Source organism: Balaenoptera physalus, assembly GCF_965194825.1.
Source record: "Balaenoptera physalus genome assembly, chromosome: 5".
NCBI lineage: Eukaryota > Metazoa > Chordata > Mammalia > Artiodactyla > Balaenopteridae > Balaenoptera > Balaenoptera physalus.
Genome location: NC_138884.1, coordinates 132,114,764 through 132,139,731, shown reverse-complemented (window position 1 = coordinate 132,139,731; position 24,968 = coordinate 132,114,764). Strand labels below are relative to the sequence as shown.

At 35.8% G+C, this 24,968-nt stretch overlaps 1 protein-coding gene and 1 long non-coding RNA gene across 7 annotated transcripts in view; one reads left to right on the top strand and one right to left on the bottom strand.

The window, feature by feature from the left end:
• LOC309661404 lies at positions 1 to 4,992 on the top strand. The gene is made up of 2 exons (XR_014264026.1): positions 1 to 4,287; positions 4,377 to 4,992. It is a non-coding gene; the product is annotated as an uncharacterized lncRNA (long non-coding RNA).
• The window catches only part of AFG2A (AFG2 AAA ATPase homolog A), a 331,452-nt gene that overhangs the window by 285,446 nt on the left and 21,038 nt on the right, over positions 1 to 24,968 (bottom strand). The gene's annotated exons all lie outside the window — the stretch shown is intronic.

The window sequence follows — 24,968 nt, the reverse complement described above, 5'->3', positions numbered from 1 at the left end:
AGAGAAAAGTAACACAAGCTTTGTCTTCCACCTCATAAATACACACTGAACCATTACCAATAAAAATAATAACAAAAACCCCAAAGCTCATGCATATTATAATATTTAAAATTTTGTGTGCTTGTGCATGTGCGTGCGTGCGTGTACAGTGGCGGGAGGGTGGGGAGGGAGAAGGGATAATGTGGGGGATGAAGGCAAAAATCTAAATGCTTGGTTTTGGCGGTAAAAATATGACAAACTGCTATGAAATATGAAAAGACAGATATTTTACATATGTGAAATAAAATTTACAAAACAACTTCTGCAAAAAAGACCATAAAGGTTTGTCAAAATAACCTGTTTGGAGAATTTCTTTGAAAAGAGTAAAATATTAAAACAGTAACATACCTTTTGCCCTGCCCTTTTTGTTAATACACACAAACCAGAGTTACAAGTTTTGTAAGGTATTTGCAGAACATCTTGAAGGAAATGTTCAGTTGGCAGTTAGAAATGTGGTTTTCGAATTCAAAACAGAATGAAACTTCAGAGTTATGTGTATACACACGAGATCTGATATTATAGGAGTAGAAGAGACCTATAAAAGGGAAGCTAGAGAGGGATCAGGGATGGAAGAATGAGGGCTGACGTCTCAATCTTAGGAAAGTCGATCATTTGAGGAGTATAGGAACAAACGATGGTTTAGGCAGAGATAGAGAAGTAGAATCAGAATAGTAAAATACCACAAAGCCAAAAAGATGATCAACCAAGTCAAATTTAGAGAGATGCAAAATAACTTAAAAGAGATCATGCTGACCTAAAACATTACCGATGTTAGGTTCTTTGTTTTTGCTGTTCACTTAGAGTTTAAGCACTGACAGGACTGAATGCCGGAAGCCATCCCCCCATCAAAGTTGCCAGATTTAGAGCCCCTTGATCTGTGACAAAGACCTCTAGTCTAGAGGGCAGCAAAGTCTCTATGTGCTCTTTGCCTGAGGGTATTTTGTGATGAAGTGCTATATTTGTGTTCTAGTACACGATGAAGTTCCACTTTGAAGAATTTTAGTCTCAGAGACATCTTAGAAATCCAGTCTGAATAATTGAACTTGCCCTGGGACAACAACAAGCTCCATCATTTTTAATGTCTTTTGTCTAAAATGTTATGCCTCAGTGAATTTTTACTAAATTAAAATGATGTCATAATTGTCATCTTACTTGCCTTCATTTATTTGAACTTTGAAACAGAAGCATTGGTTCAAGGGAGGAAAACACAAACTCTCCCAAACAGAGGTTTGGATATCTTTGACTACTAAGGAAAAAGAGTGAATAATACACCACTCAGAAAATAGATCCACAGTAAACTTTCCCAAGGAAAGCTATCACTGCGAGTCTAATATTCATGGAGGTCTCCGAGACAGTAGGCTAACCAGAAAAAAAGCTACAAAAGAGGAAACTGAAGATGTATGTAAAAAGATCACTATTTTCTATGGAAAATTTCTTAGGTCATACTCTGCAATCTGCAATCTATGTCACTTATTGAAGTCTATCTTACAAATACCTATATGGTTTTCTGCCTTCCAAAAATATTGAAAGATAATTCTTCACATCTCTCACATTTCTGCTTATCTTTCCAGCAGAAGCACTAACTGCCTCTGTTACAGACTATCTTTTCAAGGATGCTTGTATACAGGAAGACAGAGTGTCTCCCTCCAAAGCAAAGGGCAGATATGCTTACTGCCCATTATAAAAGATTAAGGTTCCCTAAGCTCAAGGTTCTCCTGTAATGCCACCTTATAAGGACTCAGATGTCACCCAGCCCTTTTTGTATCTCTTTGTGAAAAGTGAGGCTCCAGGAGCTGGTGCAAATGCTGCTTCTCTGGCTGCTTCTGTTGCTGTAAGTAGTAGTCTATCCTTTGACTCTGACCCAGGAATACTGTGTCTTCGGAAAGCACTTGTGAAACTTGATAACTTGCAAGTAGGGTAAAATCGCAAACCCTTCACAGTTCTTGACATGAAAATAAAAGTTTACTTTAAATTAGGCTGTTTCACTGCCCAACATACCTTTTAAATGGTGCAATCATAAAAACCTAAATAAATAAATCCTCAGTAATAAGGCACTGTGTTGTATTAAACAGCACCTTGGTGACCTGAAAGAATTAAAGCAATTCTAAAAAATCTTACATAAATGGAAGTGATCAAAAGACCAAAAGAATCTAACACTTCATGTCCCAAATGGCTATCTGGCAATACTTGTCAATATTTCTAATTTAGACCAGATACCTTACTCTTACCAGTACTGATATACTAGAAACTGAAACAAAGGAAGTGGTCTAATTTTCCCACATTTACGTCACAAGGCATAAAGTGGGACAATAATGGAGACCAATTATTTTCATTTGAGAAAGGGATTTGGAAAGGGCAGCAGCCACTCACGAGGCAGGGACTGGCAGCCAGCTGAGCTGGGGACAGCCCTGTCTCCAAGTCAGTCAGAAAGGGAAAGACAAATACCATATGATACCACTTACATGTGGAATCTACAATATGACACAAATGAACCTGTCTATGAAACAGAAACAGAATCATGGAAATAGAGGACAGACTGGTGCTTGCCAAGGGTGAGGAGGTTAGGAGAGGGATGGAGTGGAAGGCTGGGGTTAGCAGATATAGGCTTTTATACAGTAAGTCCCCTACATACGAACCTTCAAGTTTCGAACTTTCAAAGATACGAACATGCATTTGCATGTCTAATCACATAAGTTTGTTCACGTGTCTGGAATACATTGTCACATGCATGCATCCTCTAAAACTGGTTGAGCTTTTGTGTACTTTACTGTAGAGTACTGTATAGCAGCAGTCCCCAAACGTTTTGGCACCAGAGACTGGTTTTGTGGAAGACAATTTTTCCACAGACCGGTGGTGGGCGGCGGGGAGGGATATGGTTCAGGCAGTAATGCAAGCGATGGGGAGCAGCAGATGAAGATTTGCTTGCTTGCCTGCCGCTCGCCTCCTGTTGTGCGGCCCAGTTCCGGGACCCCTGCTGTATAGAGTACAGTAGTACAGTATCTTTATCTCAAGCCCAGGATGTCGGGAAGCAAGTGTAAAAGCAGCGGTGATATAGGTGGTACTGCTAAGAAACGCCAAGCAATAACGATGGAAACAAAAGTGAAAATAATTGAGAGAGTGGAGCGACAACAGGAAGAATAAGAAACTGAAGAACCGAAGAGATTCATGATGCAGGAAATGGCAAGGGGATTTTCTTTATTTGAGGAGGCACTGTTAGTTTTTGAGGCACAGGACGCAAACATAGAACAGTACAGGAAGGGTGCAGCAGCCATTCAGAATGCAATCCAGTGCTACGATGTCATCTATGATGAGAAAAAAAAGAGCTACTACCCGGACATCACTGGATCGTTTTTTCAAGAGGGTAGATAGAATTCAATCCAGCAAGGAACCAGAACCTGTGCCATCAACGTCAGGCGTGAGTGAAATTGCAGCTTGCCCTCCGTCTCCTATTGCTGACGATCCTTCGGTCTACCATCTCCCACCTCCTTTCCCTCCTCCAGTCAGTAACTCTTCTTGCCTGTTCACTCAGTGCCAGCCCCTGTATGACAGCTGTTGTACTCTACTACTGTACTTTTCAAGGTACTGTACTGTAAGATTAAAAATGTTTTATTTTTTGTGTGTGTTTGTTTTTTATGTATTATTTGTGTGAAAAGTATTATAAACCTATTACAGTACAGTACTCTATAGCTGATTGTGTTAGTTGGGTACCTAGATTAACTTTGTTGGACTTACAAAAAAAATGGACTTAAGAACAGGCTCTTGGAATGGTACTCATTTGTATGTAGGGGCCTTACTGTATATGGAATGGATAAGCAGCAAAGTCCTACTGTATGGCACAGAGAACTATGTTCAATATCCTATGATAAACCATAATGGAAAAGAATATTTTTTAAAGTGTATAGGGAGCTTCCCTGGTGGTGCAGTGGTTGAGAATCTGCCTGCTAATGCAGGGGACACGGGTTCGAGCCCTGGTCTGGGAAGATCCCACATGCCGCGGAACAACTAGGCCCGTGAGCCACAACTACTGAGCCTGCGCGTCTGGAGCCTGTGCTCCGCAACAAGAGAGGCTGCGATAGTGAGAGGCCCGCGCACCACGATGAAGAGTGGCCCCCACTTGCTGCAACTAAAGAAAGCCCTCGCACAGAAACGAAGACCCAACACAGCCATAAATAATAAAAATATAATAAACAAAAAATTCAGGAGAAATTAAACACCACAGACAACACCATTTATTTATAAAAAAAAAAAGTGTATATTTGTATGGAAATATGTATGGAAATATGTTAATATAAATGTTTCAGACATTACATGAAATTTCTAAAAATCTTAAAAAAAAGTGTATATATATATATATATGTATGTATAACTGAATCACTTTGCTGTACAGCAGAAATTAACACAACACTGTGAATCAACTATACTTTGATTAAAAAAAAACAAAACTGTGTCTTCTGCAAGCACCAATAGCAGTCAGCCTCACCAAAACAGAAGAACCCATGCAGCTCATGTAAGGCTCACACCTTACACCCTAGAGTGACCAGGGTCCCCAACCCCCAGGCTGGGGACTGTTAGGAACCGGGCTGCAGAGCAGGAGGTGAGTGCCGGGCGAGCGAGCAAAGCTTCATCTGCCGCTCCCATCGCTCGCGTTACCGCCTGAACCATCCCCCCATCCCCCCCACCACACGCGAAAAAATTATCTTCCACAAAACCAGTCCCTGGTGCCAAAAAGGTTGGGGACCGCTGCCCTAGAGCATATAGCTCTAGTGACCAGAGGGGAGTGTGCTGCTGGGCCCCACAGAACGTCACCTACAAAAGGCCACTTCTCCAAAATCAGCCAACATAACTGACCTAACCAACACACAGAAAAAAAACCACAGCAAAATCTGCAAAATGAGGAGACAGAGGAATATGTTCCAAATAAAGGAACAAGACAAAGGACTCAGAAAAAGGACTCAGAAAAAGGACTAAACAAAGGGAAGATAAGCAAGCTACTCAGTAGAGAGTTCAAGGTAATAATCGTAAAGATGCTCAGCAAACACAGAATGGATGAACACAGTGAAAATTTTAACAGAGAGAAAATATAATGAAGAAAACAAAGGTAAAGAATACAATAACTGGGGACTTCCCCAGTGGTGCAGTGGTTAAGAATCCACCTGCTAATGCAGGGACACAAGTTTGATCCCTGGTCTGGGAGGATCCCACATGCCACAGAGCAACCAGGCCCGTGAGCTACAACTACTGAGCCTGCGCTCTAGAGCCCGCGAGCCACAACTACTGAGCCTGCGTGCCACAATTACTGAAGCCCGCACGTCTAGAGTTCGTGCTCCACAACAAGAGAAGCCACCGCAACAAGCGCGTGCACCACAATGAAGCGTAGTACCCACTCGCCACAACTAGAGAAAGCCCGCGCGCAGCAACGAAGACACAATGCAGACAAAAATAAATAAATAACATAAATTTATAAAAAAAAGAATACAATAACTGATAAAATCCAAAATATACAAACAGCTCATAAAAATCAAAGAATATATATGTACACACACACACTCACAAACACACATACACACACAAACACAGGAATATGATTCCGCCATAAAAAAGAATGCAATACTGCCATTTGCATCAACGTGGATGGACCTAGAGAATATTATGCATAGTGAAACAACTCAGACAGAAAGAGACAAGTACTATATGACATCACTTACATATGGAATCTAAAAAATAATACAAATGAATGTATAAACAAAACAGAATGAGACTTAGACACAGAAAACAAACCTGTGGTTACCAAAGTGGAGAGGGAAGTGGGGTGGGACAAATTAGGGGTATGGGCTTAACAGATACAAACTACTATATCCAAAATAGATAAGCAACAATGATTTACTATACAGCACAGGAAAGTACACCCATTATCTTATAATAACCTATAATGGAATATAAACTGCAAAAATACTGAATCATTATGTTATACACCTGAAATTAACACAACACTGTATTATAAATCAACTATACTTCAAAAAAAAAGAATAACTAAAATAAAAGATACGCTAGAAGGAATCAACAGCAGATTACATGATACAGAAGAATGCATCAGCAAACTGGAAGACAGAGTAGTGGAAATCACCATGGTCTAAATAGTTGGGACCTAGAGAAAAGCTGCAGGAATAGTTTTGCCTCCCCTCGCCAATAAAGCCAGGGACTATTCTTTAAATAAAGTAAAAGATCTGCCCAAGTAGAGCTTCTAATGAAGTACTGGAATCAACAAGAGAAGCTGAGCAGAGGCTGTGATAACTCCAGAGCTCATGATACCCATGCAGAGGTAGCAGGGAGGGGAGGGCAATCAGTATGGAATAGCACATAAAATCATTCTACTTATTTCTCACAATTCTTTTCTTCTTCCATTCATTTCTGTCTAATCTTTATTAAATCTTTCTGTTTTTTAGGGTTTATTTTTTTTTAATAATAATGCACAGCTTTTTATTTCTCAACCTTTCTTCATTTCTAACATAAGAATTTCAGGTTGTAAATTTCCCTGTAAGAATTGCTTTAGCTGCATACCACAGATTTTGATCATTCAATTCCAAATAGCTTTTTATTTGCATATTACAGTTCAACCAATAATTTATTTAAAATATTCTAATTTCCAAACTGTGAAAGTTTTTTAACTGACTGAATTTAACTTAGAGAACAAGGTTTGTATGAAATTAATTTTTCGAATGGCAAATTCATAAACATTCTCTACCTGTTTGAATCTGTATATATGTTGTTGGTTCAGTGTTCCAAATACACATCCATTATATCAAGTTTGTTGATAGTGTTCTTCAAACCTTCTCTATCCTCAACGACTGACAGAGATGTGTTAAAACTCACTAAAATGGTTCTGTTCATTTCTCCTTGTAGTTACAAAAATTTTTGTTTTATATATTTCAAAGCTACCCTGTCAAGTACATCAGATTTAAAACAGTTATAGCTTCCCAGTGAACTGAATGTTTTATCAATATACAGTAGTCATCCTTATCTTCAGGAGTGAGTTTTGCATTAAAATTATTCTAATCCTTACCACTTCCTTTTCTTGCTTTCTTTGAGACTCAATCTTTTGTGTTTTTCACATTCCATTTTGCCTTGTATTTAGTTTTATTTTTTTTTTATTTTTATTTTTTAGATGATCATATGGTTTTTATTCTTCAATTTGTTAATATGGTGTATCACATTGATAGATTTGCATATATTGAAGAATCCTTGCATCCCTGGGATAAATCCCACTTGATCGTGGTGTATGATCCTTTTAATGTGTTGTTGGATTCTGTTTGCTAGTATTTTGTTGAGGATTTTTGCATCTATATTCATCAGTGATATTGGTCTGTAATTTTCTTTTTTTGTAGTGTCTTTGTCTGGTTTTGGTATCAGGGTGATGGTAGCCTCATAGAATGAGTTTGGGAGTGTTCCTTCCTCTGCAATTTTTTGGAAGAGTTTGAGAAGGATGGGTGTTAGCTCTTCTCTAAATGTTTGATAGAATTCACCTGTGAAGCCATCTGGTCCTGGACTTTTGTTTGTTGGAAGATTTTTAATCACAGTTTCAATTTCATTACTTGTGATTGGTCTGTTCATATTTTCTGTTTCTTCCTGATTCAGTCTTGGAAGGTTATACCTTTCTAAGAATTTGTCCATTTCTTCCAGGTTGTCCATTTTATTGGCATAAAGTTGCTTATAGTAGTCTCTTAGGATGCTATGTATTTCTGCGGTGTCTGTTGTAACTTCTCCTTTTTCATTTCTGATTTTATTGATTTGAGTCCTCTCCCTCTTTTTCTTGATGAGTCTGGCTAATGGCTTATCAATTTTTTTTATCTTCTCAAAGAACCAACTTTTAGTTTTATTGATCTTTGCTATTGTTTTCTTTGTTTCTATTTCATTTATTTCTGCTCTGATCTTTATGATTTCTTTCCTTCTGCTAACTTTGGGTTTTGTTTGTTCTTCTTTCTCTAGTTTCTTTAGGTGTAAGGTTAGATTGTTTACTTGAGATTTTTCTTGTTTCTTTAGGTAGGCTTGTATAGCTATAAACTTCCCTCTTAGAACCGCTTTTGCTGCATCCCATAGGTTTTGGGTCGTCGTGTTTTCATTGTCATTTGTCTCTAGGTATTTTTTTATTTCCTCTTTGATTTCTTCAGTGATCTCTTGGTTATTTAGTAACGTATTGTTTAGCCTCCATGTGTTTGTCTTTTTTACGTTTTTTTCCCTGTAATTCATTTCTAATCTCATAGTGTTGTGGTCAGAAAATTTGCTTGGTATGATTTCAATTTTCTTAAATTTACTGAGGCTTGATTTGTGACCCAAGATGTGACCTATCCTGGAGAATGTTCCGTGCGCACTTGAGAAGAACGTGTAATCTGCTGTTTTTGGATGGAATATCCTATATATATCAATTAAATCTATCTGGTCTATTGTGTCATTTAAAGCTTCTGTTTCCTTATTTATTTTCATTTTGGATGATCTGTCCATTGGTGTAAGTGAAGTGTTAAAGTCCCCCACTATTATTGTGTTACTGTCGATTTCCTCTTTTATAGCTGTTAGCAGTTGCCTTATGTATTGAGGTGCTCCTATGTTGGGTGCATATATATTTATAATTGTTATATCTTCTTCTTGGATTGATCCCTGGATCATTATGTAGTGTCCTTCCTTGTCTCTTGTAACATTCTTTATTTTAAAGTCTATTTTATCTGATATGAGTATAGCTACTCCAGCTTTCTTTTGATTTCCATTTGCATGGAATATCTTTTTCCATACCCTAACTTTCAGTCTGTATGTGTCCCTAGGTCTAAAGTGGGTCTCTTGTAGACAGCATATAGATGGCGCTTGTTTTTGTATCCATTCAGCCAGTCTATGTCTTTTGGTTGGGGCGTTTAATCCATTCACGTTTAAGGTAATTATCGATATGTATGTTCCTATGACCATTTTCTTAATTGTTTTGGGTTTGTTTTTGTAGGTCCTTTTCTTCTCTTGTGTTTCCCACTTAGAGAAGTTCCTTTAGCATTTGTTGTAGACCTGGTTTGGTGGTGCTGAATTCTCTTAGCTTTTGCTTGTCTGTAAAGCTTTTGATTTCTCCATCAAATCTAAATGAGATCCTTGCCGGGTAGAGTAATCTTGGTTGTAGGTTCTTCCCTTTCATCACTTTAAATATATCATGCCACTCCCTTCTGGCTTGCAGAGTTTCTGCTGAGAAATCAGCTGTTAACCTTATGGGAGTTCCCTTGTATGTTATTTGTCGTTTTTCCCTTGCTGCTTTCAATAATTTTTCTTTGTCTTTAATTTTTGCCACTTTGATTACTATGTGTCTCAGCGTGTTTCTCCTTGGGTTTATTCTGTATGGGACTCTCTGCGCTTCCTGGACTTGGGTGGCTATTTCCGTTCCCATGTTAGGGAAGTTTTCGACTATAATCTCTTCAAATATTTTCTCTGGTCCTTTCTCTCTTTCTTCTCCTTCTGGGACCCCTATAATGTGAATGTTGTTGCGTTTAATGTTGTCCCAGAGGTCTCTTAGGCTGTCTTCATTTCTTTTCATTCTTTTTTCTTTAGTCTGTTCCGCAGCAGTGAATTCCACCATTCTGTCTTCCAGGTCACTTATCCGTTCTTCTGCCTCAGTTATTCTGCTATTGATTCCTTCTAGTGTAGTTTTCATTTCAGTTATTGTATTGTTCATCTCTGTTTGTTTGTTCTTTAATTCTTCTAGGTCTTTGTTAAACATTTCTTGCATCTTCTCGATCTTTGCCTCCATTCTTATTCCGAGGTCCTGGATATCTTCACTATCATTATTCTGAATTCTTTCTCTGGAAGGTTGCCTATCTCCACTTCATTTAGTTGTTTTTCTGGGGTTTTTTCTTGTTCCTTCATCTGGTACATAGCCCTCTGCCTTTTCATCTTCTCTATCTTTCTGTAACTGTGGTTTTTGGTCCACAGGCTGCAGGACTGTAGTTTTTCTTGCTTCTGTTGTCTGCCCTCTGGTGGTTGAGGCTATCTAAGAGGCTTGATGGGAGGCTCTGGTGGTGGGTAGAGCTGACTCTGTATTTAGTTTTAAAGTTATACACTCTCTATTATTTTAATGGTTATACTAAAAATGTTAACATACATATTTAAGTATAGTTAATCAAAGTAAAGTTAATCATGAGGCTGCAAGGAAATTAATAGGTAAGCCAGTGACATAGATCTCCACATTATTCTTCCGCAGACAAGGTTTTTTAACATCCAGAATGAACATTTGTTTTTTTGATCTCTACCATGTCATTATTTCCTCCATTCTATATTTTATTTCCATCTACTTTTCTCTTTCATCAAAAACTTCCACTAGTGTGATTCTGTCTCTTGAATAGACCTTGGTCTGACTTCATAATCTTAAAAATCTTGTCAAAGAATGAGATTATTTTAAACTTTGTTGTTTTGTTCTCAAGTCTATTGACTCTACCCTTACATTTTAAATTTCTTTCACGTTTGGGTTTACTGTGTTGCTCTTTTCCAGCTATCTGAGTTGAATGCATTTATTTTTAACCCCTCCTGTTTCCTGATAAATGTTTTTGTTATAACTCCCTCTTAGATAAAATCTACAACAGTTTTTACTACCATTCTATTCTTAACATTTAGTTCCTTATATAATTTCTTTTGCAGCTCACACAGAGATTATATGATCATTATGTAACTTAGTTTTCAGTTGTACCAGTTACTAAATTATTGACTTTCAGCTCCAAAACCATACTTCTAAACTTGGCTTTGTGATACTTGGGGCTGAGACTCTGCAAACTACACTTTGGCTCCATGGTAGGCTTTGCCAATGCTAGAGCAAAGCTCTAGAGAGAGACTGCAGATGAAGGGGAGAGATGGGACTCTTTACTTCTGTGGGCTTCCGGTCTGTCTGCTATTCCTGTGACCACCACTCTAGCAACCCCTAAGAGACATCAGCACCAACCTACCAGTGCCACATTCTCAGAGGTCTGAGCCAGCCTTCAAAATATCAGGCAGTTCTTCAGAGGTCTGAGTTCTAGATTTTAGAAATCCCAACCTCTTTCCTTTGTTTCCCCAGCCTTACGGGTGATAGTAGCTTCTCAGTTAGTAATTTTATAATTTGTTATGAATTCTTTATAGTAAATTCTCTCTACAAAAATGAGTGGTAGAGGTTCTATCTCCTAACTGGATCATGACACAAATAACAATCCTATGGAATTTTTAAGAAATATCCTTTTTTCCCATTATATGCAGAAAATAATGCATTATAATAATGCATTATATGCATTATTTATTTATTTATTTATTTATTTATTTATATTTTTGGCTGCATTGGGTCTTCATTGCTGCACGCAGGACTTTCCCTAGTTGTGGCGAGCGGGGGCTACTCTTTGTTGTGGTGCACGGCCTTCTCATTGCAGTGGTTTCTCTTGTTGTGGAGCACAGGCTCTAGGTGTGCAGGCTTCAGTAGCTGTGGCTCGCGGGCTCTAGAGCGCAGGCTCAGTAGTTGTAGCACACAGGCTCAGCTGCTCCACAGCATGTGGGATCTTCCCGGACGAGGGATCGAACCCATGTCCCCTGCATTGGCAGGAGGATTCTTAACCACTGCGCCACCAGGGAAGTCCCCCAGACTGAGGTTTTTATAAGTGAGAGCAAAACTACCCAAACATTTTAAGAGGCTAATATAATCTTGACTCCAAAACCAAATATGAACAAGAAAAAAAATGCCTTTCACTTACGGACATGGGACAAAAGTTCTAAATAAAATATTAGCTGACTAAATCTAACAGTGCATTAAAAATTATATTTCACAATCAAATAGAGTTTATCTCAGAAATGAAAGGCCAGTTCATCAAAAAACCTAACTCACCACATTATTGAGATTATATAATTATTTTTACTAATGCAGAAAAAATATTTGGTAAGATTCAACATCCATTTATAATGATAAAGATAATTCAAAATACTCTTAGCAAAGTGTATTTAAGATTACATTCCAGAAATCTTTAGCAAATATTACACTTGATGAAAAAACTTTACATGCACTGTCTTCAAAACTGTCAACAAGACAAGGACAACACTATCACTACTACTGGATAATTCAATTGTGGAGTCCCTGGCAATTAAGAATAGAAAAAATGAGACTGAGAAAGAGTCAAAAGGATGGAAAGAAATAAAACTGCCATTATTTGCATATGACAATCATTTACCCAGAAAAGCCAAAAAAAAAAAAAAAATCAAAAGAAAACTATTAGAATTATAGGAGATAAGGTAGACAACCTGCAAAAAATAATCAATATAAGCTTTTTCTATACCAAGAAAAGCAATTTTAAAATATAGTAAGAAAAAAGATACCATTCACAACAATGACAAAAATAATAAAGTATATAGGAATTTTCCTAACCAAAAACGTAACACCTCTATGGAGACAATTCTAATAAAGAGGAAAATATGAATACAAGGGAGACATCCCATGTTCTTGAATGGGATGACAATACGACAAAAACATCAATTATATTCAAAATAATCTATATATTGTAAATGTGACCGCAATCAAAATGTCAGTTGTATATTTTTGCTAAATTAGAATAAACTTTCTCTAAAAATATACTGTTGAATAAAGGTCTATACATAACTAAGTCAACAGTAATGCAAATAAATAAGATTTACCTTACTGGATATTAAGATATAATTAATAGTATTAAAAATGTGTTTAAAAGTTATAAGACTAGACAGACCACACTGGGACAGAATAGAGTTCAGAGATAATCCATACATGTATAATATTAATATCTGATAAATTTACAATAATATATCATAAATCAATGAGGAAAGGACAGGCTATTTAGTAGCTGGTAAACGAATAATAGGAAAATTGGCTCATTGTGTAGATCCCTAGCACTGTGTCTCTAATGATCTTTCCTGGTAGACAACATTGCATACATTTTGTCACACTTCATTGCTGGAGGATTTTTTAAATGTCCTGTGTGACTCCACTGGGAGAGGACTCTTGGAAGCTTGTGCCTATTTTTTTCCACACTTTGCGCTATGTGCCTTGGGCTGCTTCTGCTTGGTATCCTTTCATTGAAATAAATCAAGGCTATTAATACAACTATATGCTGAGTCCTGTGACGACTCCTAGTGGGGCATCAAACTTAGTGGTTTGTTACAGGGACCACCAAATATGTAGACAAATATAAATGAATAATAATTGAATAAAACACTAATAATAGTGTTATTGCAGTAAAGAGAATCAAAGTGTTCCCAAACTGTTTGCACTTTTCTTGCACTAGTCTCTAGTAAGCCAAGGAGACATATTGTAGTATGTAAGATAAATACTAAAAGATAAGTAAAATACATAACTAAAAAGATAACCAGAAGATGAGGAAGTAACAAAAATACTTAACTATTCCAAGAGAAGACAGTAAAAAAGATGAAAAAAACATACAAGTGGGACAAATAGAAGGTAAATTAAACCTAAGTATTTAAGATATTACCCTAAATATAAACGTATCATGTACTTGAATTAAAAGATTGACAGCACCAGATAGATGAAAAAAATAAAACCCAAATTTGTGCTGTTTACAAGAGTCATATTCTGAAATATAAAAATACAGAAAGGTTGAAAGTAAAATAGAAAAAGGATACCATGAATGTAAAAGGAAAATAGTGCATCTATATCTACTATCAAATAGACTTTAAGAGGTATTACTAGACATTTCAGGATGATAAAAGGGTCCATTCACCAAGAATACATAAAATTCTAATACATGCCTAGTAACAAAGGCTCAAAGTATAAACAGCAAAATTAAGCAGAACTAAAAGGAGAAACAGACAAATCTGCAGCCTTACTTGCAGATTTTAACACACTTCCCTCGGTAACAAAAACAAACAAACAAACAAATATATATGTAGAAGTTATAAAAACAAAATTAACTCACCTATCTTAATTGGCATATATACAAAATAATAAATATCCAAAATAGTAAAATATCCATGCTTTCAAGGGTACCTGGAAGGAGTACCAAAACTGACCACAGGGTGGGACACAAAGCAACTCTCCATAAATTTCAAGGATTGAAATCATAAAGTTTATGTTCTCTGATTACAATAGACTTAATAGCAAAATCAGTAACAAAAAGATACCAAAAATACAAATATTTGGAAATTAGCCATTACATTTCCAAATAATTCATGGTCAAAAAAAAAAATCCAATGAAAATTGTTAATTTTTTTAACTGAATAATAATGAAAATATAACATGAAAAGTTGTGGGATGCTACTAAAGCTGTACTTAAAGGGACAATGACAGGCATAATGCACATATTAGGGAAGAATAAAGGGTGAAAGTCAATGAGGTGCTCATCTTATAAAACAAAGAATAAAATAAACCAAAAACAAATAAACAAAACAAAACAAAACAGTGGGAAGGAAAAAATGAAGATAGGAACAGAAATTAATGAAATGGAAAACAAATGTGCAATTAAAAAAACAAATCAATAAAGCCAAAGGTTTATTTTCTGAAAAGGCTAATAGAGATAAATCTCTGGCAAGACGAATCAGGGAAATGTGAGAAAAGACACACATTACCAATATCAGGAAGCAAAAATGACTACTGAATGGTCTACACTACAGAACCTACAGGCCATTGAAAAGATAATAAGAGGATATCAGGAATAATCTTATACCAAATAACTCAAAAATTTAGATGAAATGAACCAATTTCCAGGGGGGGGGAAACCTTATCAAAACTAATACACAAAGTACATAATTGAATATTCCAATAGCTATTAAATTCATTATGTAATTAAGACCTTTCCCACAAAGAAAATTCTAAACATAGATGGCTTCACTGGTTAATGTTACAAAGTAGTTAAGTATGAATATAACACTAAGCTTACAAAAACTCTTGCAGAGAAAAAAAGAGGTCAGGATAATTCCCAACTTGATTCATGAGGCCAGCATAACCCTGTTCCTCAGATCTTAAAAGGACATTACAAGAAAACTGCAGACTGATATCTCTCCTGAACATAGGTGCAAATATCCTAAACAAAACATCAGCAAAAATATCAATATGTAAATAAAGGATTATACATCATGACAAGATGGCTATATTCCAAGAATGTAAAGTTAGCTTAGCATTTGAAAATCAATCAACATCATGTTCCACATTAATAGAATAAAGAAGAGAATATGATTATCTCAATAGACCCAGAAAAGGAACGTCATAAAAATCAATATCATTAATTATAAAAACTAGGAACAGATGGAAATTTTGTTACTCTATCATATTAGCTACAAACAACAAAGAGCAAATATAATTCTTAATAGTAAAAGGTTAAAAATTTTCTCCCTAGGATCAAGAATGAGATAAGGATAAGTACTGTTATCACTTCTATTAAACACCATGTTAAAGATCCTAACCACTACAACAAGGCAAGAAAAAGAAGTGTAGAGGTTAAAAGGAATGAAAACTGTCATTATTTGCAGACTGTATACACAAAAACTTTAACATGACTACATACATAAAAACTCAACCAATTTCCATACACACTATTAAAGTTAATAAGTGAATTTAGCAAGGTAGGTAGACACAAAGTCAGTACATAACAGTTTAGTTTTTCTAGATACCAACAAACACAATTAAAGTGAAACTTTACAAGATGTCATTTATAACTGCATTCAAAAAAACCTAAATACCTTAGAATAAACCTAATGAACATTATGCAAGACTGCTTCACTTAAAACTGTAAAACTGTGAGAGAAATTAAAGATCTAAAATAAACGAAGGGATCTACCACATGATAGATAACTTGTAGATATTAACTTTCTAATTCTCCCTAAATTGATCAAGAGATTTAATAATTCCAATCGAAATCCAATTTTGTTTTGTCTTGGAAGGGAGGGAGTCTAGCAAGCTGATGTTTAAAGTTCTAGGCAAATGCAAAGGCCCAAGAATAGTCAAGACAATCTCGAGGAAGAAGAAAAAAGGTGCACTTACCCTCCAGAAATTAAGTCTTTTCAGAAGGCTTAAGTGATTAAAGATATTTCAGTATTTTGCACAAGGAGAAAGAGATCAATGAAACAGAACAGAGAATTCAGAACAAACCCAAACTCTTGATTTATGACAAAGGTAACACTGCAGAGCAAGAAGAATGGTCATTTCATTAACTAGTGCTGGTACAACTAATTATCTACATGGAAAAAAAGTGAAATAATTATAGATAGTAATGTAAAAGGAAAGATAATAAAGCATCTTTAAATGAAAGAATATAAAATAAAATATTCACAATTGTGGAATTTACATAGATTTCTTAAACATGATAAAAAAAATCACTATCCATAAAGAAAAATGTTGATAACTTGGTTCATTATATTTATGTTATAATAAATGTATATGGTTACAAACTTCTATTCCTCAAAGACACTGTAAAGAGAGTAATTATTTTTTAAAAAGCAACACAATAGAAAAATGGAACAGATATCTGAATAGGCATGTCACGAAGGAGGATATCTAAATGGGCAATACATATATAAAAAAGTATTCAACTCAGTCTTCAGAGAAATAAAAACACAATGAAATACTGTTAAAAACCCACAAAATTCTGGCAAGAATGAGAAGAAACTGGTATTTTCACACATTACTAGTGGAAGAGGAAATTGAAGCAATCACCACAGAAAACTTTTGGCAGTATTTACTAACAACAACACACACATATTCTATAACCTGATAATTCCACCCCTAGATATAAAGCAAACAGAAACGTGTACATCTGTGCACCAAAAAAAATATGTGCAAGACTACTGATGGCATCATTACTCACAATATTTATACAATAAAATATAGCAATAAAAATGAACTAATGCTACAGCAGAATAAAATGATGAAGCTCTCAAACCATAATATGAGAGAAAGAAGACAGCACAAAACAGGCTGAACTAATCTATGGTGTTAGAAGCCAGAAAGAGTGGTTGCCTTTTGTGTTGAGATGAAGAGTAGTGGCTGGGAGAGAATCTGATGGAAGTTCTAGGGCACTAATAATGCTTTATATCTGGTTACATATATAAATACACTCATGTGGTCACATGACTGTATTCACTTTGGAAAATGCATGGATCTTATAGTTTTTACACTTTTCTATATATGTTATATTTCAGAAAGAAGTTTATTAAAAAATAGAATACATAAAAAATGAAGTGAAAGGGAAAAAACCTATAAACAAAGCCACTATAAACAAGGGAGAAAAGAACAGGACTTGAGGAGAGATAAGAGCATTCCCTATGTTAATGAATCTGCAAGTATTTTTTACAGAACAGTTCTCAATGAGAGAATCACTATTCTGTACCTGTGTTACTTACTTGCCAATTCAGTACAATTCATATTAAAGCAAAGCAAATAGTAAAATAAAATATCATGTCATGAAGCCACTGAGAAGAGATATTCATTGACTATAAGTTACTCTTTCACAGGTACTCTTCTTCAATATTAGTTCTATTCATTCATTCAAAATATTCACTTAGAAACTCCTAGACATAGTTAATTCATTCAACAATGTACTGAGCTCTTTTCTAGAATACAAAAGAGCAAGAAGGCAGATAAACCTCTCATAGTGCTAACAGTCTAATAGAGAAGACATGATAACAAGTTATTATTATATACTGTGCCAAGTATTATGACACGGAAAGAACAAAGTGGCACAAAAACACATGTCAGGGACATCTAACTCAGTTTAGTAGGATTAGTGACAGTTTAGAGTTAGATAACCCTCACAGAAATCATTTAGTATATTCCTTTATTTCACAAATGAAGAGAGACTAAAACGTGTATACAAGCTAAATTAGTTAGACCTGAAAAATGAGTTGATGTTAAACTGCTAATATGGGAACTGAGGCCAAAGAGGCAGCGGAGTATTCAAGGCAGAGGGAACAGCATATATAAAGGCCTAGGGACAAGAATGAGCGTTAACACTTTAGAGATTATGCATCCCTGAAGAACAGTAGAAGACAAAATCTCTGTCCTTAAAGAGTTCACTCTTAGAAAGACGAAAGAACATGTTTTAAATAAACCTAAATCCATCTCTATTCATTTGTTTGTAGATATGTGAGAAGATGAAGTATGGCAGACTGTCAGAAAGGGAAAAAGAAAATAAGGAAGATTACAGATTTGCAAAAGCTGTAAAAACATTAACAAGGATACTGGAAATTCCTGCCAGAGCCCTTCAGATTCTTTCTCAATATGAGGTTCTATGATTCTAGACGCTGTACAGAGGTACTGTATTTTATACAAATGCTATTCTTGAAAATAACATAAGTTGAAACAGAATTTATATGAATTAAATGCATATAAGAGCTTATAAAGTTAAAGATCCTTGGAGCTATCATATTAATGTAAACAACCCTCCATGGTCCTAGATCTGCCACTAGCTCAGATGTCACTTGACATATAAAACTTAGCTCCTCTGGCCATCAGTTATGTCATTTATTAAATGGGAAGATTAAAATTTATCAATATTTTCTCTAAATTATTTTCAGCTTTATTTTTTTTATTTTATTTTTTTGGAAAAGGTAGTCTTTTTAATAACTGCTTTTGTCACCAGGTTAAGTCATGCAGTTACAAAGTAGTCAGAAATTTCTCAAAGGATATTATTGTTGAAAAAAGAAAAGCTCATTCTTACATAAATAATATCTAGTACTTCATTGGGACACTACTGTTCAAAAGGCCCTGGCCAAACAGCTCCCAAAAAAAACACAACCCCACGTTGTTTCCAGCCCATTGGGAATGAAGCCGTGTGCAGAAAATTCTATGATGCTAAGCTTAAATTATTAGACATCACCATTCCTCAGGAGGCCATACTAGAATCTATGGCAAGAAATTAAAGTTTTAAAAATACACATATTTTTATAAACCAGAAGTCAACAATTAACTAGAGGAGCAAATGGACACATGTACATCATCAAGGAATATAGCTGAGGGCAAGCAATCTATAACATTTCCTTTTATTACTAAGTTTAATTTTAAAAATGTAAACAAAAACAGAAGCAATACAACTATGTTAAGAAACACAGGTTTGAAACAAAAAAACAGGTGTAGCTAATTAAATGTGTCATTTTGCTTTCATTGTTTTATGTTCTAATGATCTCAAAAGTTTTGAAGTGGGAAACAAGTTGCAAGGAAGAGAACAAAAGGCAAAATGCCCCAGGCAAGCCTAATGCCAACACATTCTTTGCAGTATATGACATGTTCTCCTCAAGCCCCACATCACTATCCAGATATAATCACTTCTGGACAAGAGCAATTACTCTAACTTCATGCTCTTCAAAACCACCTGCTCCAGATTCAATCAACAAACATCTTGCTCCATGCATATGGAATCCTACAATTTTATACTTAATGCTTGCTAAATAATGATGTTATTTTTTGAGCATGAAATTAAGTTCCTTCCTTAGAAACTAAAATTCATCACAGGAGTAATAATGTTTTTTAGAATTATTATCTACCCTACAGACAATTATATAAAGAAGTAACATGAAACATGGGCATCTGGATCTCAGATTTGAATTGTAAACGTTAGGCATAAAATTTCTGAATAGTATATTCAGGCAAACGAAGACTGAAAGCAACTATAAAAATCTAAGTCTCTCTTTTTAAAATATACTTTCCTCAAAATATCAGAATTCCAGAAATGTTCTATCTGGAGTCTTTACTCTCCCTCAACTCAGTATTAACTATGGATAAGTATCACTTGATATATCACTGGGAGAGTTCCATTTTTCACTCCTTATTCATAGAAAAGAAATTAAACAGAATACTCTCAAAGAGGGTATTGTGGTTCGTGCGTTATTTATATTACAAATGATTGGTATAACTTAGACTGACTGCAGAAGCCAGGTCTATTACAAATCCCCTATCACTTTTAAAAATTGCTTTTAAAAGTAATAGCACTATGGAAAGCACCCTGGTCTCAAGACCTGAATCTTGGGCCAAGACTTCACTAACTGCTTGAGCTTGGATGGATCACACAGTCTGTACTCATCTGTGAAATAAGGGAATGTACTAAATGATTTCTGATAGGGTCTTCTAGTTCTAAAACGACAGAATTAATTCACTTCACCAGTCCCAGGTTTTAACAAACTTTCCTAAAAATACAGCTTATAGTTTCAAAGTTTTAATATCAAATTATTTATTACCTGTCTTACCAACCCTATTAAAATGCAGAGTTAGGAACAAAAAGGATAGTTTGCTTACAGCACAATTCTTATGCCAACAGAGGTTGAAGATCTATGGCTTGGTGGACTAGAGCAAGGTCCAGGTAAGAGGAGAGGAACCAGGAAAATAATGAAGGAATACAGTCTGACATGATTTTGACTTGGGGCGGTGGGGGGGGGGGGGCGGCAGGCCAATTATATTTGTCCCTTTTTTTGGAAGGTACAAAAACTCTAAATAACACACCATTAAAACTGAAAAAATAATTCACAGTCACTATCTCTGTTCCTTCAACTTTCAATCACCCCTCAATTTATTGCGATCTACTAGAACTACTCTCTTCCAAGGCCCTCGTGACCACCCAAGTACTAAGCACTTGATGTCACTGTGGTCTCTATACTGTCGATCCTGGCCCCACTATTTATTTCCTGTGTGATCTTGGTGAAGTTCCATAACCTCTCTGACCTAAGTTTCTTCACCTATAAAATGAAGATAACCATATAAGGAATGCTGTAAGAAATCATTAACACGTGTGAAGGCACTTCAAACAATGGATGACACATTGTAAGTACTCAATTAGTGGTAACTAATAATATACTATTTCTAATTACTTCCTCCCTGAATGTTCCCTCATTTGAGTCACCACTTTTTTGGGGTTCTCTTCCCACCTCTCCAGCCACTCCTCAGTCTCCTATACCAGATTTTTCCTAACAATTCAACCTTTGAATGGTGGTGTTCCCCAGGATCCCTTTTTTCCTCAGTAGCAGGTTAAAGCCTCCCTGATCCTTCACAAACACAACACAACATATTATAATTTTACCTGTTACACTGCTGCACTTCTCTGTGCATCTTGAGCTCTAAGAGGAGAAAGTCCAAGTCTCTCTTATTCACTGAGGTAGTCCCAGCACCAAGTGCAGTGCCTGGCTCAATAAATGAACGAACGAATGAACTCTGTTCATTCTCTCTAAGTGACTTCATTCATTTCAATGGCTTCAGCCATAATCTAACTGGTGACAACTCACTAAAACATAGATCTAACCAAGACTCTCATCTCCAAAACCTGCAATTCAAAGTCCTGCAGCTTAGACAATGTAAACAATAAAGAGGGGTAGAAGGTGGAGGACAGAGTGGGCAGGAAGAAGACATCACAACAGTCCAGACAAGAGCAACGAAAAATAGTTAAAAAAATTTTTTAAAGCTGAAACTCTGAATAAATTTTGAAAATAGAGCTGACAGGATTTGATAAAGAGTAACAAAAAGAGGAATCAAGAATAACTCTCAGAAGTAACTTTCTTTTAGAAAGACTGATTTTTTTTTTTTTTTTTAATTAGAAAGAAAACCTTTCCTTAGGTTTTCTACTTTTATAGCCTTGGCAAGGCAACTCAGAAAATTTTCCACTAGTGAAGTAAATAGGATATATCACTTAGAGCTTAAACAGAATCAAAACTACCACTTGTTTTTCTGAAACAAACCATTCAGCTCCAGTCATTTCAAATGAACAGCAGAACTAATATTAAGATACCCAATTCACTGACCAAAAAAAATTCCACTTCTCATATAATATCCATAATGTTTATGCAGTAGGAAAAATCCCAACATCACAAATATAACTATCACGATATTTCAGAATTACAAAACGGGAAAATTCATTGCTTTATGAGATATTATATTGCATAATTACTGCCTATTTATCCACCTACAATAATGAATAAAGATATGATCCCTTATAAAATGCATTAATTAGAGTGATAATCGTGATACATACATCAACTTAATTTTGTTGCTCTACTGCAGGGCTACAGTGGACTCACATGTGGGACGACGTGGGGAGGGGAGGGAAGAGACTGTAACTCTGACTACGTATGACAGGAGAGCTCTCACATTCAGCAAGAAAATCTGTCAGGGAGGCACCCCCAAAATAAGCCGTATCTCTCTCTAGTCTGCATATTTCTATTGATGGGCGAGACTTTCACCCATCCAGGTTCAGTAAAAGTCACTACTCTAGCAAGGTAAAGGATTCTGCTAGACTTCCCTGATATCACTTGTACTAGAGTAACCAAATACTTCATAAAATCAGGAATACTGTCAAAATTCAAATAGGCATCTACCAGCGAGGTGCATAAATACACATAAAATATGAAAAAAAATTTTTTAAAAAGAGAGAAAGTGACACTTACCAAGGGCCTGTATAAACCATGAACACTGCTGTCAGGCTATACTTCTAAACCTCATAAGAACTCTTTTAAAAATGTTATCCAAAAAAACAAAAGTTATCCCTATTTAGCAGGTGAGGAAAGAGTTCAAGAGGTTAAATGGCTTGCCCAGTGACTCTCAGCTGATAAGGGGTAGTGCTAGCATTTGAAACTAGAGCTCACCATAAGCTTTCCACAAAACCCCACTATTTCCCTGGACCTTATTTTAAAATATTGAATTTTTACAGAATCAACATTTTAATTCTAACTTAGAAAACAACATTGGCAGAATTCAAAAATGGTGGAAAATGTTAGAAAAAGAACCTTTCTTAAGAACTGGACTGTACATAGGAGATCTTCCATAAATTCCTGTTCAAATAAGCTAGTGAAGGGTGGGAGGGAGGACTAACAGCTATAAATATCTCAGAACCCTGCTACAAGACAGATAAAATTTTCCATTTCACAAGAAGTTATGTTATAGTAATTAGATTCAGTATTTTTACTAGACCTACGTAAGTGTAATAATGACAAAATCATTGTTTAAATAAGAGTTTTAATTCTTCCTGTTCTGTGATGGTATCTTATCAAGGCCCAAGCATTTGGTATGAACATGTTGAAATGATGTGTAATCAACAAGGATGCTAAAGATAAATTCGTAGAGATGTGAAGCAAATGCTTCCTTCCACTGTTAACAAAATGACCGAGTCCACTTCTTGACGAAATCAAGCTCTATTTATATTCACTCTCCTGAAATGGCACAGGCAGCCTTAGAAGGATAAGTTTATAATAAATCCCTGCATTTGGAAAACATTGTTGCTAAGCATCTTCTAACATTCAGCAGAGTTTATATAATTCATGTCTCCACTGCATAATTAACATTTCATGTTTTCTAAAAAAGTGTGGTATGCTTATCTATGTTGTTAATTTAAAACATTATAAATTTTGAGGGAATTAATAAAAGGCTATGCAACTAATTAATTAGAAAGGCAGCCTAATCCCAGGAGGCATAAAAACATAGACATTAAATTAAATGTCAGGATGTGTCAGAGTTGAGCTTATAAACAGCTTGTCTGCTTGAGATAAAACATTTCAAAATGCAGCTGCTCTTTGCTTAAAAAGGTGAGCTACAAAACATTAGGCTTTTGGACAAGTCACGACTCATCAAACCACACTCTAGCTCAAAAATTAATTATAAAGAAAACATAGCATTTGAAAATCAGTTTCACACCCAACCCTCAACATTAAACATTATATCTGCTCAGATAATAAGAGATCCAATTGTTGAAAGCAATACTACAGTAGTATTTCCAACTTTCTTATTTGTTATGGAGACAAAGTTTAAAAATATGGAAAATATTCAGTAACACTAGAATAAAAGATTAGAAAAGTTGAGAGTAATCACACTGCAAAAGACACAGCATCACCCTTACAAACTCTGGAATAGATTGCAAACCTTCGGTCCTCTGGAAAAGCACGCACAAACATATATACTACAAGGATTTTGATCTTTTGTATTAATAACCCACAAACAATAACCTTAAGATTAACAAAACAATCAGTAACATAGTTCACTTAGGTTTTATGAAATTCTGAATCACTTCAATGTATGTAATTACTAGACACCTGTGCACCACTTTTTATTAAAAATGGCAGGGCTTCCCTGGTGGCGCAGCGGTTGAGAACCTGCCTGCCAATGCAGGGGACACGGGTTCGAGCCCTGGTCTGGGAAGATCCCACATGCCGCGGAGCAGCTGGGCCCGTGAGCCACAACTACTGAGCCTGCGCGTCTGGAGCCTGTGCTCTGCAACAAGAGAGGCCGCGATAGTGAGAGGCCCGCGCACCGCGATGAAGAGTGGCCCCCGCTTGCCGCAACTAGAGAAAGCCCTCACGCGGAAACGAAGACCCAACACAGCCAAAAATAAAAAATATAAATAAAATAAAATTAAAAAAAAAAAAAAAAAAATGGCAGAGCTTCCCCAACTAGAAGGCAGTCCAGGAAAAAGGAAAACCACCAGACAGCCAACACACAAAAAGCTCAGAGAACATACATGTCCACAAATCATAAGCAAGCAAATGTTCTAAGAAAAACACATGTCTACATTCTTACTTGTATTCTTAATTGTTAATCCTTAACTATTCCCTTAATTGTGGCTTTCTATCTTTCAGAATTATTTTTCATTTTAAAGTTTTATTCAGAACCATTATATATACCTGCAAGACAAACTTGGACACTCATTTTCTCCTACAGTCAGAGACTAAAATGATACAGTAGTTTAGAATAGTACATTACTATCACATAAAAACTCTAGGAAGAAACTCAACACTATCAGTGAGAGAGTCAGAATTACATTACCTAAACTTAATGCAGTTATTTAAATCAGTTACAGAGAATCTCCCAAAATCGGAGAGCTGGTTGGCCTAGATCAGTGGTTCTCAAAGTGTAGCCCTTGGACCAGCAGCACTGATTATCACCTGTAACTTGATAGAAATGCAAATTCTTGTACCCCAGCTGGACCTACTGAACCAGAAGCATGCAGCCCGGAATT